The 18294-nt window shown below is 38.3% G+C and overlaps 1 long non-coding RNA gene across 1 annotated transcript; it reads left to right on the top strand.

The window, feature by feature from the left end:
• Positions 1-408: 408 nt before the first annotated feature.
• LOC138066082 (uncharacterized) lies at positions 409-17544 on the top strand. The gene is made up of 4 exons (XR_011139300.1): positions 409-565; positions 9692-9740; positions 12820-12870; positions 14703-17544. It is a non-coding gene; the product is annotated as an uncharacterized lncRNA (long non-coding RNA).
• The last annotated feature ends 750 nt before the right edge of the window (positions 17545-18294 follow it).

Raw genomic sequence — 18294 nt, 5'->3', positions numbered from 1 at the left:
AGGGATTGTGACAGGTGGAAACAGGCATGGTGCTTGTATCAGCTACTGAGAGCTTAGTGCTAAGCTCTGGAGGGTGCTGAGTGCCAACAGGCCCTTGTAAACAGTCCTAGGATCTTATGTTGTAAAGTAAAGGAAATTTTCAAGTAACACATGTAGAGAAGAGATTGAAGGTGGATGAGAGCATCTCCAGTGGCATGGACAGTGCTGGACATGGCTGTTGTCCCGCTCTTATGAAGCACTTGCAGGCAGATGCAAATCAGTGAGAAGAGAGTTTCTCTTGGTGCAGGGTCACTCACTGAAAGGCCTCCAAAGAGGAACCTGCTGGTGCCATCTGCATAGAGAAAATGGGAAGTGAGCTTGTTTGGGTCTGCAGAGGGAAATGAAACAGTTGTGTGTGCCATAGTTATTCCTCATTAAACTGTTTGCAAACAAGTTGTTTGTTCAATCTGCCCTGGAGTACATGTTTGAGGATAAAATGCTACTGGCGAACCAGCTACCACAATTATAAAGGGCCATAAGAAGATGCTTTGCAGCATAGAGCTGATCATGGGCAGTTTACCATAAGGTGAGATAATTACATTTATTTCTTGCTTAAGTCATCAGGAGGATTTGCTTCAGGGAACTGGAGCGTTTTCAGTAGAGAGCTTGACCAGTCAGAATAATTGAAAGTAGTTCAAAGATATCCTAGGAGAGTAAAACTAGTCTTGGGAAATAATGACGTGGGTGTTTGTGAGTTTTTGGGCAAACTAGCAAAGGAAAGTTACTGGGTAAGTTATCTAGATAGCTTCTCCTAGTGACTAAGAGGCCAATGAGAAGGCTTTATTTGAAGAAGGTCCAAGGTTCTTATATTAGTGTAAGAACGACTCTAAAAGCATGCTCTGAGGGATTCTGTAAATTGGGAAATGTTATATTTTAGAAACTCCTTTCCTGTTTCAGGTAAACCAATCAGAAAGTGATCAGTCAAGAACTTTTAATACTGTTAGAAGTGGCAATAAGCATGCTGTGACTCCTGCAAGTGAGTGCCATAGGTACTCAAGATGCATGCGGGCATCCATTTTCATAGTGGATTCACCCAAGAATGAACATAAAAGCAGTAAGATAAAAAGCACCTTTAATCTCAGCAAAGGATAAAAGAAAGGAGTTAATGAGAATGTCAGGTAGATTAATTAAAGGAGTCACAGTGAACAATATTAGACAGTAAATAACATTAGGGCATAACATAATTACCATTTCTAAGAGTTATTTATCACCAAGTAACCCTTTTTGGTCTAGGCCAGTCTTAATCCCCTTGGGCTCATGTACTTTTCCGGAGCAGCCACGCCTTTAATTATGTAAAACCTTAGCTTTCTTAATTTTTAGGGCTGGTCCGTGCTCGGACAAGTTATTGCTCCACTTTATATTGTATCCTTCCAGACCTCTGGCCTGAGTCCCTCATTTCTTTGCTGTATTTTTGAACTGGAGGCTGGGGCAGCACTCTCTCTGAAGCATCATTTTTTTACAGCTCACCGAGCCTGCCAGGGCTCTCGGATGCCACCGACAGTACATTTCTCAGGGACTTGACACTCATTTCCAGTTTGCTTTGAAAACTTTTTCTCTTGCGTTTCTACCTTCCATATTCTCAAAGTGGCAGCACCTGAGGATTTCCTGGGAGGAGATGCAATACTTTCCCTGAATACCTGCTCTTTTCAAGAAACAGCAGACCTTTCGATTTTGATGTAGTATTGTCCTCTGCATTAGCTTGTAGAATCAGCTAAGCAAGTGTCACAGGCTAACCTACGTCTTTCCTCTCAACTGCCCGTGCCCAACTACCTTGCAGGTCTCTCTAGTTAGAAGCAAAACAGCTCCTAATAGAAAAACGTTTATTTGGCTTAATGTACAATGTTTACAAATGTAGATTCTTTACCACACTTTGTTTCGGGAAAATAAAAAGAGAAAAACACTTTTGAGGTGGTCAGAAATACCTAGCTATGTTCCAGTTTTGCATTTCAAAAGATTCTTTTTGTAACAGAGTTCATTGTCTTTATGTGTATATAAAAGCTTAGTAAAACATTTTAAAGGTCAAAATAAGAGAATAATGATCTAATTTTACTGAGGCAATCCTCTTGGATTAATCTCAAAATAAGTCTTTTAAAACTACTTTAAAAAAATGATTCCTCAAGATAAGTCAAAAACGGTGTATTTTTTCCCCTTGCAATGGGGGGAAGAAGAAGATGCTTTTTCTCTTAATAGAGAAGCCCCTTTGCTTTTCCCAGGGAGTATCTCTATAGAGCTATTATGTCAGTGATTCTTCTTCCCCTCTGCTCTTCACGTTCTTGTATTGCATCTGTGGTTTTGCCTCACTTAACTGACCATTTAAATATTTAGTCAAAGTTTGCTGCTTGGTCTTCCTCTGAATTCACTGAAGAAAGCTAAGGAACCCCAGAGATCAGTTCATACAGGCTCAAAAGGGCCAATACAGGTAGGAAGGAGGACTTTCTGGAGAAACTACCTACCTTCATTGCTGTAGAAAGAGCCTAGACAATCAACTGAAGTAAACGCTAGGAAAACATTAATGGAAAGCTGTTTTGTTATAAGGCTAGCTGTAAGTGCAAAGGAAGTAATACCAGCCTTGCCTCTTCCTTTTTTGAGAAACGAGGAGAATATGAAAATATTAAATATTAGGAAATCCTAAATGGAAGAAAATGACTTTTTCTCCTCTCTTTACCTTTTCCTTACAGGCATATACGGCTATATGTATCAGTTAACACCTTTATTTTTGCCAAATGACTTAGGAGCTTCTTTCCCCATGTCAGAGGGGACATAAGCCTTTGCTGGTGTCCTGTGTGAGTCCTGCTAAAACTCAAATCTCAATAACTTACTTTAAGTCCATTAACATAGATGCATAGATGCTTATTTTACTAAAGGTTACACTGGAATGATAGCTGAAAGTTGGATTTAAGATGTTAAACCACCAAATTCTTCTAAAAACTTTATTCCTGTTCATACAAAAATGCAACTGCACTTCCAGTTATTATTTTCTGAGGCCTTGTGGCTATTAGGCATAAAAGCTGCATTTTTATCATACATTGGTTAAGACTATAGTAATTAGCATAGAGTGAAGACAGAAGGTAGATTTTAACTACATTCTGGTAAATCAAGATAATCCCTAAACTCTTACCTAAAGTTCTTCTCAGTTTGTTTAAAGGTGTAAAATAGATCTTCACTAGGATTCTGCTTTTTTTTTTTTTTTTTTTTTTTTTAACCTAGGATAAAGAACACACATTTTTCCTAGCCTGGGCACAGTATTATGTCTGAAAAGTCTAGGTACATAGCGTACTTTACCTTTTATGCCAGTTAAGCTAATGAGTTAGTTCTGAGAGAAGATCATTTTTATCTCGGTAAGTTTAAGACGCATTAAGAGTAATCTGATCTGCCTACACTATGCTTCTCATACTCATTATTGGAACCCAGTAGTAATATATTTAGAACATATTTAAATATTCCATGCTAGGGCTCCCAGTACTTCAATGCTACGGCTGGAATTCTTAGTAATACTGTATAGACTCTTTTCCATATAAAAGGGCCTTGGAACGGTTTTAAGTGACACAACAGTGTGAAGAAACTTTCTTCTTCATGAATAAGAATCAGTCCCTGTGTCTGCAAAAACAAACAGGAACGTAGTTCGTAGGAAGAAAAGATGTAAGTGGCATGGAAAGATTTACTTTCGGTATCAAACTAGCAGTGGAAATACCTGTGTAAAGATGGATCAACGAAATGAATGTCGTAAAGGCACTCATTAATATACTGTTGTATTTATAATAATATTGCAGATTCTTATTACAGCAGAGAACTGCTGCTATGTCAGCTGCACTTGTTTCATTTCTTTTGCAAATTAACCAAACCTTTGTATAACCTAGGTAAGAAACTACATAATGCCCAATCAGTAATTCTATTTACTTTTAATCAAAAAAGTTGAGAAAACCTGCATTCAGGATGGTTCTGAGCATCAGGCAAAATGACACTTGCCTTCAACTTCTGGAGTGGTTTAAAGGCACTGAGCATCAGACAGGATTGACTCCTGCATAGAGAGGTAGCGTTCAAGGTCAGTATGTGGGGCTACGTCACGCTTCTCCTAAAATTTGAGTTTATCAGTCTAAGAATAAATATGTTCCTCTCTTGACAAAAGGCTTTTTTACCTCTGTGAAAGAAGTGGTAATAGGTTTAACGTTCTGCCAATAAATATTTAACAATGTGCTTCATTTAATAAGGAATCCAAATATCATGGCAGATAAGTTGCTTGTAAGTCAAATATATTCATCATTTTGACTTAACTGTTTCACAGGCCCCCTGGGCAAAGGCCAGAGATCAGAGCATGAGACTTCTCTTCACATCAGTCCCTCTTACGAGTTCTCATCACGGCACAGCAGGGAGAGGCGCGTATTCTAACTGACTTCAATGGAGAGACTTACTTCATGTAGCAGGTTAACAGTGAACCATTCCTGGAGCGAGTGAATCTGAGGACAACATTTTGGCCTGTAGACTAAGTTCTTCAAGACAGAAACGCTGGAGGAAAGGCAAAATGCCATTCACATTTATAGTGCAGTATAAATAAAGAATATTGGTGGAAAGTGAAACTGCATTGAAAGTCATCCTTGCTTTAGTACAAACAAGGAGCTCCCTGTGCAGTGGAACGAATGAAATCTGGTTGCCTATGGATTTGTGCCTCATGATTGGATTCTCTGGTGTCTAGTAAAGTGCAAGCCCCATTTACAAATTTTTCTTGCATTTCAGACATTTAGACTTTCTCTCCCCCATGGCCTTGAGCTCATCTCAAGCCCGTTCCTTAATGGAACTTGCTAAAGAGTTGTTTTTCTTCTGGACAGTAATACCTTTTTAGTAAACTTGCAGAATTTTATTAGTGAGACTCTTTTCTCTCTGACTGAGATTGGTCAACAGGTTCAAAAGTTACAGTTACCGTCAGAAAAACAGAAAGATTGACAAATGTAGGTGCAAAACAAATGCACACATCTATGTAGATAAAGTGATCTTGTCAATAAAATTAGTCTGGGCTATATGCTGGCTCTATGCCTGCCCACAAAGTGGCCCATATGAAATAAGTTTTTACGGGGCCAGGTGAGCTCTGTTGCCCTCCCACAATAGATTTCTATCTTGCATCTGAATTCTTTGCTTCTCGCACAAGCGGCCATTATGAAACACCTCAAAATACAGGTGGGCCCATTAATGTTGCCTTTTGCTCATGCCTTGGGTCCCACTTTTGTGAGAGTTTCCTTATGTTAGGGGATTCCAAATTTCTCCTCTCCTTGTTCTATGGTGAGACTCCCAAAGAAAGCCTGAAATATGTTAAAGCCCATTAAAATTACAAAATACGACTTTTATTGGGAGTTATTTAACTCTTTTAAGATTAAGGCCAATTTTTTCCAAGCCGTTTGTACCCAGGAGCTTCTTTTGTGACATTTCTGGTCATATTTTCACTTTTAAAAATACAGCCTTGCTGATGGCTTCTAATGGCCTATTCTGGAAATTTTAGCCCCCACCAAATTGCAGAGAAAGGATGGAGTTCATGCAAAAAAGGAAGTTTATTAGCTAACAGAGCTGAAGGCCCTTATCTGAAAATTCTTCTCAGACTGTGGAGGCTTGTACCTTTGTCTACCGGTAAGGTTCTCCTGCATAAGTGGATTGTGACTAAAAAAATTGATTCAATTATATAAGACAAATGGAAGTTGCCAGTTTATGAGTGCTTTAAAAACAAAGTATCATCTGGTCACTGCCAGTTATTAGGCAATTTAACACAACATCAAAAGAATCAAAGCAGTTACCTGATTTCTCCCATATCTGCTGAGTTAATCCAATATCATTTCTGGCCAGTCTTAAAACAGAATGAGAATAAATATTGCAGGAATAAATTAAAAGAGATCAGTGAGAAAGGATGTTAAATGCTCCTCATTAATCTGCCAGGGAAGCAAGATTAAAATAATTACGGGTTTAAAATTTTACACAGGTTTCATTAAACTGCAACCAGACTTTTCAGTAAAGGATTATTGCTCAATGACAATTGTTAGAGATGCCATCCATGAGGGCAGATGCATTATCTGTATTTTATAGTCAGGTAAAAATGTAATAACTTTTGGTTACAATTAACTAATACCATTTTGAGCTGGAATATTGATTGGACATCCCACACTGCCACCCTAGGTGATTAAGAGGACATGTTGGAGTCCTCTAATGCTGGCTCAATATAAATAATTTAAGGACCTAGTTATCAGTCACCCTGCCGGTGTTTGCTTGGGAAGGAGAGCAGGCTTTGCTGGACTGATTTCCTTTTTCTGCCCAGGCTGGAAGAGAGAAATGAAGCATTGGCTATATGAATACTCAGCAGAGGCATACTGATATAGAAGAAGTGAGTGTGGTTCATGGTCCAACTCCCTTGCTTTCAGAATTGGCAGGAGAGGAAAGGGAAATAGGACTTTCACTTCATGGCTGGTGTGTGCAGATGTCACGGGACCGGGCTATAGCAAAACCGTAGCAGTGAGTGGACAAAGAGCAAGCAAGCACCTGAAGGGAAGAGATAACCCTATTTTTAATTCTGCAAAATATTTTTCAAATGAAGTCTGTTAGAAATTTCACAGTTAGGAGAAAGCAGAACTGCCATTCTTTATCTTCTTTGTCAGTCGACATGAAGTTAGGATAAGAATTTGGACTTAAAGCAAATTTTTGCGTCTATTTTCAATGGATCAGCCATGGTTTTCCTTCAGGATGAAGTAAATGAATCAGGCTGGCAACACTCACAAATATGTTCCCAAATCCCTCTGCTATTGTTTATGTCTTATGTTTTTCATTTGAGTTTTCTGTTGTCCTGCTCTATTCATGTTGACATCATTCTCTTAGCAGAATATCTCCTTCCTATAAAATTTGGCATTTAGAAGTTATTTATTTGAAATGCAGAGTTCCTGAAGACAAGAATTAAAATCATTTAGAAGTTGGAAACTGACAATTACAGTGTTAAAAGAAATAAGGAGCTTCAGCCACAAATTAATCTAATTTTACCACAATATTGTTTTAATTTAAAATTAATAATTTTTACAAAGATAGAATTTGTTGCCCTGCTCACAGAGAAGAAGAAAAGTTACATACACGTTTGCTAGCACCGTTCTTAATTGCGTCTTGTTGGAGATTGTCTTGTATCTTCCTCCATTTTGATGATGGTCTTCTATTGTGTTTTTGTAATGTTGCATTTCATTATTATTATCAAATATAATTAAACAATTAAGGAGATCAAAAATTAGAGTTAGAAATTCCCTATTACACGGGCCCATTTATTCTCCCTGCCAGTGTAGGATGTTTTCTTTTCCTCCTAGTGAAGTGTCTGAATTAACTTTTTTTCCAAGAATCAGCCACAAAATAAACCTACTAAAATTTAAAGTTTAATCCTTAAACTCTTCCATACAGACAAGAAATTGTTTTTCTTCATTATTAATCACAAAATCTTTTCATACAATAGAAGATTTTTTTTAGTTTACTCAAACTTAAACACAGGGCCATAATTTTTGTGTGTTATGTTTCAAATACTTAACCAAAAAAAGACATACATATTGCTGAAATGTTTTGAAAATAAAGTATTACCTATTGTATTTTTTAACTCTCTATAAAATCCCAGACCTGACATTAAGGGCTACCTGAACTTGGCATGTTTCTGATTTCTGGCAAAAAAATCTGCTATCCTCTACAATCTTGTCAGATTTATGCCTGTGTATTTGAGGTCACAATACAATATGTTCTTTGTTTAAAAGAAAAAAAGCGTAACATTACAGAAGTGATAGTTAGCTTTTGAAGAATAATATCAAAAGGCATTAGAAGATAAGACCTTTTTATACTTCTGGGTAAATTCAATTCTAGCAGCAAAATCCCAAATAGCATTCAATTAGTTAGGGTTTCTTCTTGTGAGTGTAAAAAGTAAAATATTTGACAACATGGAGTAAGGAAGTGATAAAGGAAAGATCCTCTTCTGTCACTGATGCTGTGGTGTTCTGAATTCAGGGGCAGGTTTTATCCCTTCTAAGTTCACACAACTGAACCCAATTTTAGCTAGTCTTTACAAAGACTAGGATTTTCAGTTACCGTCTACCACATCCAGGCTCCTTAATCTGTATGTCGTATAATGGCGTCTCCCACAGTAAAAGTTCTAACACTCTTAGAGAACTCAGATTAATTGTTATTGCATGATAAACATGTGGAAACACAACTCATATTTACTAGTATTAGCCAATTGCACTAAATACATTTAATCTTATTCTTACTGCTTGGTTTTACTGTTCAGTGTATCTTTTTCTGAAATAAATTCCCTTTAAAAATTAAGGATACTGTTACTTGCATTAAGGTACGTTTTCAAAAACATTTTTTTGAAAACAACAGATTTCTTTGGAAAGTACATGTTATACACTAGAAGCAGGAGTAAGAAAGAAATAAAATAATTTGGTAAAGTTCTTCCATCGGTATCTTTCTTAACTCTGAAGATGCCTATATTCACATCATCAAAGGCTGCACACAGGCAGCTTCTCTGCCCAGCTTTCCTCAGCCTTGCAGGGTGGGTTGTTCGTACAATCAGTCTCTAATGCATTTTACTCATCATGAGTCAGAATAGTTTCAAAGTTTAAATAGGAGGTGTTTGATAGCTTGATTTCAGACAGATGAGGGAGAGCTCACATGAAGAGCTGAGAGGACAGGTTTCAGGGAGGTGGCCAACACCGCCACGATGGTGCCGAACAGAGCAGAGTAGGCTGGACGGCGAGCCTGAGGCTGGTGTTAAGAGCTGCGGCAGCTGCCAAGCCCTTACCTTCACTGCTTATCCCCTGCATTGGGATTTGCAGCCTTGCTTGTCAGCAAGGATGAGACACCATTCTTCCGGGATCGAGTCTTTTTCGGCATTAGAGGTAAAGTATAAAGCTGAATACTTCCTAATTTGGCAGCTCCAGTGTGGGAGAGGAACACAGAAGGTCATGGGTCATTCCCCATCCAGTGGGAAGCCATCATGTTTTGAATTCAGATCCCTAATGATAGGATTACCATTGATTAGGCTTATTGATAACCAGGCACTCTCTCTATACCCTTGGAGTCTGGGAACGTTCAAGCTCGGAGTCTGAGTTTGTGGGCATCTTTGATTTGATTCATGCTTGCTACTTGTGTACTTGCTGCCAGCATTGTGGAGATAATGCAGCACATCTGACAGGCTCTGTAGGAAAAGCATGTCAAGCAATGATGCTCTTTATTGTGGCCCGGCTGGAATGTTAAACCAGGCTTTAAACTATAGAGGAGTCAAGACAAGATTAAAACATTTTTTTTAACAAAGGCTTCAAATGAAAATATTCAGCAACTTAGTCCCTCCACATCACAACACTTGGATCACTGCCAGGGTAACATTTATAGTGTATTGAAGGGGCTCATTCATCCTGCAGATAAAGAGATTTTCTGTTTTATTTTGTTTTAAAAAAAGGGAACGGTTTTTCAGTGCAAAAATTTGACCTGCCCATGTGTGTCAAGATCATGTTATGTGTTAATTCTTAAAGCATTTTTATTGCCTATGGGAATATAATGAAAAAGGCATTAAGTTATTTTAATTGTGTACTTTTGCTTGGTATCATTAGATTGCTGCGTTTGACTCTCAGTGAGGTCACTGATTGCTTTGTTTGATCTTCAGGGTAAACCAGACCAAAGAACTTCAGCCAATATTTTGCATTCTGTTTCAGGTAAGCCATCTGATGCTGTTCTAAAATATTCAAACCAGATCTCACAGAGATATACTAGCATTTTTGAAAGAATTGTACAGGACTCATTTTTAAAACATGATTCCAGAATAAAGCACCTTTCGTGTAAGACTCTGGTGGTTACTGCTCTCAGGAAGTGCAAATACTTGGATCTCTTCATTCCAGAGGCAAAGGAGTTTCAAACCGCTGTTTCCTCCTTCTGAGGAGGGTGTTCTAGTCATCAAACAACAAACTAATTGGGGAAGGGAGACAGGAGCTTCATTCTGCTGAAGCCAGTTGCTTCATCAAAAGAAGACCCAGCAAAATGACACATAACTTTATCCTAGTGAAAAGGGTACCCAAAATGAGGCTTGGGGAGCATTTTTGGATAAAAAACACAAATGGAGCAAGAGAGGACTTTATCCATTAGGGTTCACCTGAATAGGGGCCCCACAGATTGCAACTTAGAATTTGTGACTGAATTGTACCTCAGTCTCATTTTAGATGCCAAAAAGTCGATTCTCATAGGAAACACAACCTGAGAGAATCCATCGCATGTCTAGATAAGCTAAGTAGTATCAAGACGTAGGTGCTTAAATGCTCCCAACACAATAGAACATAAACTACTCTTATTTGACTAGATAGATAACATTTCAAGAAAAATTTTCTTTTCCTATAAAAAGGAAAAGAAATTGCATTTCTTTCTAACATTTTTCTGAAAGAACAGCCAAAAGGGACACCAGTCATATGACTATGAAAATGTGTATGTTTGTGTGAATGAAGGTGCCTTCTTCATCACAGGCTGCAACAACAGGAAATGATTCCTGAGCACTAAATAATTTTAAGATTGAATGAACAGATACAAATTCATCACAGCTTTCCATACATATGCTCAAGTCAACGGATGATCCAGCTGGCAAACTAAATTCCACAGTTTGAAGTATATAGGCACTCAACAGTCACTTGACAGTCTTTCAAGTGTGCCTCTGGCTTTTCAGATGTGCAGCTCTCACCTCAAAGTAGGCTAAGGTAGAGTTCCTCCACCCTGTACTGCAGCCAGTCCCACTCTGCCCCAGTAATCACCTCCCTGCCCCATCTTCAACTTACATTCAACACCGATATAGCATATTTTCTGCCTTGCAGCTGTGGGTCACAAAGTCTTTTACCTGACTCCTTCACTCACTGTTTTCTGCAGGGTATTGCTGGGATTAAGCACTATGAACTATATTCGTAAATGAATAAATCTTGATCCTGGAGCTAAAACCCGTGCATTGTTTATGACTAGGCTGTTGGGAATTTCTTTCTACATCTAAGTCTTTGTATTAGATAATAGACTTACCATGGGCTTTAAAGCTGTATATGGAGGACTCTGATATGATAGTGCTATAGCATTTACAACCATATTCAGAGGTCTGCCATTTTTGCAACACCTTTCTTCATATTTTTTATATTTTTTGTGAAAAAGACAATATTAATATAAGATTTGTTTTATTGAGTTCAATAGCAAATATCTTAATTTACTATTTGACTATTATTGAGTACAGATTACATTGACTATTAGAGTATCTAATAAAGGTTATTAGAAAAGTAAATTGTTTTCATAGAGAGTGACCGCAGTGTCTGGTAGTGTCATCTCAGATTGGAATGGACAAAATGATTAAAAATATATGAACGATATTCAGCAGTTATATTCCGGTTGTTTCAAAGTGCCTGATGAACGTAGGTGAGTAAATAATAGGATATTTCAGTCTGATGGCTCACATACCTGACAAAATATAAGTAAAGAAAATTAGGTATGATGAAAGCAGAAGCTTCATTTTAGGGGGGGAGGGAAAAACAGCTCCCCTCCCTGTTAAGTTTTCATGAGTTCAAAACATATTTTTCAGCCCATAGTTAAAATATTTTGTTTTGTTGCATATAAGTTTGAAATCATTTAAGTCCTGCATTCTTCCTTCTTTCATTTACAGTTTAGTGGTTTCTTTAAGGAAAAAAGTTGCCTGACACAAAAGCCCAAATGTTTTACTTGAAAATGTCAAAGCAAATTTTTTTGGCATTTTGCAATATTCCTAGATATATTTTTTTACTTTCAGTCAACCTTTTCAAACAGTTTTTGTTTCCAAAATTTTTTTTGGCAAATGTACTCTTCATTAAAAATTGTGCCACACCTCATTTATAAACATAAGCATGCCCACGTAACACCCTTTGAGGCAGCAAGGTGTCATTGGCGTACTTCAGAAAAGCAAGATGCCAAATTATTTCTGGGGAAGGGAGGGAGAAATGGGTTTCATCCATTGAAGTCACTCGAGTTCAGTCAGGTCAAGTCACTCAGTTCAGCTTCGTACCAAGGGCTTCTGGCATGCTGCAGGTTTCAAGCTCTTACCTGTCTGCAAGCTTCTCACTCTGAGGTTTGGTGTTCCCAGCAGTATACCTGTAGGTCTCATCCCATGATGATATACTGCAGTTCCCTTCCAGCCTCCATGCTTGACTTTCCTTCCCAAATAAACTGGATGGGGAGGATGGTACACACCTAGCTGGAACCTAGCTGGACAGCAGCCAGACGCAGGACCTGAGATACACTTCCAGGCTGAACACTAGGGACATATAGCTGAGTCTGTCCATCCACCATAAAATTCCCCAACATCTTCCTTCTACACCTCTTCTGAATCTTCTCTTAGAGGAGGGGATGACAGGAGTGTCAGCCATCAGGGATGACAGCTTGGACAAGACATCTGCTTCATGTACCTCTCTTCATGCAGGCCATGTCACTGATTGTTATGGGACAGGAGATAGGAAGGTGGAAGCATATCTTTGTCCAGACAGGAAAGCGGATTAAGTATAAGACATATATGCCTAAGGTGAAGGTATTTAGTCCAGCTGTGTACCTATCAGGATGAGCTGTGTGCACATATAAGTCTTGGGTGGGGATGACAGCCTTGTCTTTATCTCTGCTCATAAACAGAGCACACTGTTCTTGAGGTCAAAGGTAAAGCACAGAAATAAAAATGAATTCATCTGCAAGTAGGGAACTCAATTCTGGATACATAGGTTCCTGCAGCGACAACTACCAAATGTTTTTTCACAGTTTCCTGAAGTGTTGCGTCAAAGAAGAGATACAGAGGGCCTACCTATCCAGGTAAGTAGATATAAAATGCACATATCAAACTAATGAATCAAAAATTTGGCTTTCTATGAAAAATAAGCTGACTATAGCACTGTTTGACACAGTTAATGACAAATAGGAGTAGCAGTGTGCTTAGTAGCAAAGTATTTGACCTGACCTACCTGGCTTTAGAAACCGGCCTCAATTATTTTCTTTAATTGAATGAGCTAGTCTTATCAATTAGTTTACCTGTATGAGATCTTTCTGTAAATGATTAAACAATATGAAGTGATTAGATATTGGCTAGCACTTGCAAGGCAATCTGATTTTTATACTAGCTCTTATATTAGTCAGCTTTCAGTTATAATGCAGGAAATCCATGCAGGCTTTGTGACGTTTAGCAAATATTCTAAATTTGTCTCCTGCAAATGAGAGTACGTAACTTACAAGAGTACATGCTGTGGGATTAAAAAGACACAAAACCTAAGCCATACACTGCCTCAGGACCATCTCAGACACTTAATCACCTCTTTGCAATGAGCAGCTGCCAATATGCTAAAGTAGGCTCTGTGCTTATGATGCATTTGCCTGACATCCTGTCAGGTAAATCACTCATTTTAACTTGTTTTTCTTGTGTGCTCCTTCTTCCCATGGGTTAGATGGTTCCAGGGACTGCTAGCTGAATGCAGTGTCTTTCACCTATAAGGTCTTTGGTCTGTCTCCACAGTAAGCTGAAAAGTGCAAAAGCCTCCTTATCTCTCTGTATGCTCCCAGTGCATACATTGTTAACAGAAGACAGAAGGAGCCATTTTCCGTATACAACAACATGCTTAATTACTTCTGCAATCCTGTGTGCCATTTAGGGCCTTAGCTGTTTAGCTGAAGCTTGCACAGGCGAAGAAACTCGTCAGCGCTGGCTCTAATTGGAACTCCTGTGAGCAATTTTAGCATTTGTCTTTCTACCCGACACTTCAAGAAGGGCCATTGTGCTTCCAGAAAGATACCTCCTACCAAGTGACATTGATACAAAGTACTAGCACACCATGGAGAAATTACTATTGACTCCATCATGTATATAGCTAGACTGTACAGATTTAGGTGACTTTGGGTTCCAATGCTGTCAATCTGGATCATTTAAAAACAATTTACATAAATCTGGAATGTTTAAAATTGCTTAAAAAAAACACCTTCATATACAAAACTGCTTCTTCTATGCAGGCTTATGGAAAATGTCTGGTTTTATTAACAGAGAAAACAGAAGTAGGAAGAGATGCCAGCTTTGAATTCATAGGGCTAGAGCAGGGGTTTTTAAGTGCTATGAATAAATCGATAACCATGATAGGGGTTTGCTGACAAGCAAGCAATAAAAAGATTAAATGAGATGATAGAATAGTCCTACCTGTATTAGTTTAACAGTTGCACTAGTGGAAAGAAAAGAACCAAATAGGTTGAACAGCTTTAAAATATTTCTTGGCTTTCCATAATAACTGCCTACACCTTAACTATAAGCAACTATTAATGCTGGTGTAGATCGCAAGATGACGTGACAGGATAAGTGGACAGTTTAATGGAAAATTGTAGTAACGATGAGTAATTTAAACAATTACATCCATTTCTATTGATGTTTGTTTACAAGAACCTACAAGAACCTACACTGTTTCTTCCTATAGATTTTTATAACCTCTCCTGTAGAATTCAGCAGACAACCATATTTATGCTTTAGAATTCATGATAGAGGCTTGAAAATGCAGTAAAATAATTATATTGCATCCTAAAGTATTCTTCCCCGGTAAGAAGAAAGTAGATACTATCTCTGCTTGCTGAATATCGTCTTCTTACACGCAATTTTGTCCTTTCTCTGTTAGGACTTGAGAACCACAGGCAGTTCCATCTGAACCTGAGAAAAAACTTCTTCACTGTGAGGGTGACAGAGCATTGGACCAGGTTGCCCAGAGAGGTGGTGGAGTCTCCTTCCCTGGAGATATTCAAAACCTGTCTGGATGTGATCCTGGGCAATATGCTCTAGGTGACCCTGCTTGAACAGGGAGGTTGGACGAGATGATCTCCAGAGGTCCCATCCAACCTAAACGATTCTGGGATTCTGAGAAGTGCCATTCCTTTCATGAGCTCTGAGTCAGGCTCTTCTCTTAGTAGGAAACACCTAGTAGTCTCTATACAGTCAATATTATTTCTAAACCTTTTCCTTGAACTAAAAGATGAACATTTTTCCAGTTAAAATTATGTCTGATGCTGTCAACACGCTTACTTTTCAACTCTAATAGCAGACATATACTCAGACCCCTCCAAGAAGCAATAAGTAAATAGTTAAAGCCAGACAGTAGCAGAGGCAACAGAGCTTTCCTACTAATATGAAACCGTGTTTCAAAGAACCCATCTGAACCGCTAAGTATCAAAAAACAAAAAATAAAAATAGCACTGTGTACAGTATTTGTTTATAGGGATGTCAAAGTACTTATTGTTGACTCAGATTGGCCGATATGAAATTACCACTTCACTTACAAGAGAGCATGCTGTGGGATTAAAAAGAACACAAAACCTAAACCAAGTGCTGCCTCAGGACTATCTCAGCCACTTAATCACCTCTTTGTAATAAGTGACTGTCTATATCCTGAAGGAGGCTTTACTCTTTATGATAAAAGTGTCAAGCCCATTGTCAGTAAGTACAGCACCAGAGTGGAAAAACTTGTTTTTCTGTTAATATTTAATTTCTCATTCTCAAAAAGCTAATCCACGTAAATTTTTCCATAGCTGACTGGGAAAAAAGTTCTCTGCTACCAATAATGTAGCTGGTACCTTGTAATGCACCATACCTGGGGACATGGATATCTGAAGCACATATTTAAATATATAGTTGGCTTTATATGGCAGGAGTCCCAGCTGGCCTCATCTGAATAATCTTCATCGATTTCACTGAGCTAAGAGCTCCCAATTGAGAGCACAGCTAAAGTTATAAAAACCCATATATGAAGACCAAAGCTTTCACACTTTGCTCAGTCAAATCTCCCTCACGTTTCTAAGGGTATTTGGTCAGCACACTACAAAATTGAATGTCTATTTTCTGTCCAATCACATTTCAGAGAGAATAAGGCTGACCTAACCCCCCAAAATGCAAAGCGTGCCTGCAGTAGCAACTATACACTTTGGTTCTCCTCTATCAGTTTAACATTGGTTCTGCTGTATAGGATTAACTTGCTAGTATGGCAAGTGTTGGGAAGGGTCTGACAGCTTGGACAGGGAAAGGACAGGCAGGGCTCTTGTTTTGCTTTTAATTCCCGTAAAGGAAAAACTAATCTTTCCTGGTTTTGATGGACAAGCTCTTTGTATATGTGACAATAGGATCCTTTTTCAAGAGAGCTGGCCTTGGTAAACCAAATGCTTCTGCAAACAATAAGAGAGATCCATACTTGTTCCCACTGAATGTTATTGGAAGGGGAATCTGGGAGTGGAAATGAGGAGAGAAGGGCACTGAGACACTACAGAGAGTAGTGAAATGATAGATTCTTACTCCTACAAGATCTGCTATAAAAAGGAGTTGAAGGAGATAAATATTCCGATGATCCTCAGTGAGACTGAATTTGAACCTATCTGTTAGGCTGGCAGCTGCACTAAAACTGGGTACTAGTCCTCTTATCCAAGCATCATTCCTTTAAAAAATACATGTTGCAACATAAGTCCATAAGCAGATGCTGGAGTTGATGCAGAATTCTCATATGCTTTTATTCAGCCTGGGCCTGATCCTGGGAAGAACCAAGCAATCATGAAATTCCCTTAGTTCAGTGGAAACTGAGAGTACTGGAAGTATTCTAAATATTGTGCTTTATTGTAACTTTTTTGTTTTGTTTTGAAGCCTTTTATTTTCAAGTCATCTTTGAAGCCTCGGTGCTGCCGTGGCTTCAGCTTTAAGGAATGGTTATGCTCTGTTTTAACCTTTCACATTTTATTAGCAAAATCAAAACCAGAACAATTAGATACCTTCTGATTTTCATTTGTTTTAATATTAAGAGAATGTTTGAAATGGCACAAGTTTTAGGGAAAGTGCTTCAAGCCGTGGCTGCAGCAGCGCTGGAGTTCTGGACACAGACATCAAAGATAACTTGAAAAGAAGAAAAAAATTGGAGCTGATAATTCTTTACATTTGGGAGTATTTTTATGTAATTCTGTTTTGTATATCAAAAAGAGGACTAAGAACAGGGAACTCACTACTGTTAAAGACAAAAATATTTAACATTTACAACTAAGCTAAGGCATTTTCCCATTTCATCTTCTTTGTGCAGGACATTCCAAACAAAACTTTCCTGCCTTAGTGGAAGGTTGAGTAAGCAGATACTTAGGGACTGGAGAATCTCTGCCACTGACTTGCTGTATGGCCGTCAGAAAACTACTTAATATTTTGTTCTTGTTATTAGAATAGGATTTCTCCACCCCAAGTATCTGTAGACTAACAGCTACTAGTTGGCTAGTCTTTCTGGTAACCCTACTTCTACTTAAGATAGATCTGAATATACGATGTCTTAAATGCTTGTACCTAAGAGTGTTACTTTTTTATTCTAATAATGGAACAGAAAAGTGGCAAAACATGGCAATGAATATGTGCACCACTCCTAAAGTCTCTCTTTAGTTCATATTTCTTGCATCTTCTGCTTGGACTTGAATAATACAGCCCCATAAAGATAAACAACAATAAAATAAAAGACACAGTACATTATTTTCACTTGTCTCTTCGTTCATTTTACTTGCTGCCCCTCATCAAAACTTAATTTGCAAGCTCCTTAGGATGGAGGTCAAGGGTGCAATATGATCCTATTGGGTTAAATTAATTTTTCATTCTACGATATTTTTAAATACTCAGTACCCTTTACGGTAAGGCTTAAAGAACATTAAGGAAGATTATCTTCCACTGTTTCCTGAAAATGCTGGGCTTTTGAAGGAGGATGTTTTGAGGAGCTTGCAGGCATAAAAAATAAAAACATTATTCACTGAGAACTGAAAACAGCATCTGCCTCAGGAAGTGTTAGGTCTGCACTCAGACATATCTGTGTAGAAGGAAAATATAAGAGCAATTAGTGAGTCTGTAGGATACTCGTTGACTAGCAGAGACTTCACCTGAGCTTTACACTTTAATGGCATATTTCAACAGATCACTAAATATCACCGTGTTTAGTAGCTGTGTTTTGCTGATTTTCATTTAAATCAGGATATTCTCAGCCTTTGGGGTACTAATATCTCGTTATAAGTTCATTATCAATTATTAATAGTGAGATGGATTATAGTCATCCAGGATTAACAGTTTAGTGCCTGTGCAGCCAGAAGAGCTCAGTTCCAGCACTGGCCAGAACATGTACATCACAAGAACATCTGCACTGGACCAGGGCTTTATCCAGCCCTAGTGCTTCCAGCCTCGAACATTAACCTGGTATTGTCATGGCCCTATCTATA

The sequence above is a fragment of the Struthio camelus genome, chromosome 2 (assembly GCF_040807025.1).
Source record: "Struthio camelus isolate bStrCam1 chromosome 2, bStrCam1.hap1, whole genome shotgun sequence".
Taxonomy (NCBI): domain Eukaryota; kingdom Metazoa; phylum Chordata; class Aves; order Struthioniformes; family Struthionidae; genus Struthio; species Struthio camelus.
This window is presented reverse-complemented; position numbering and strand designations above follow the sequence as displayed.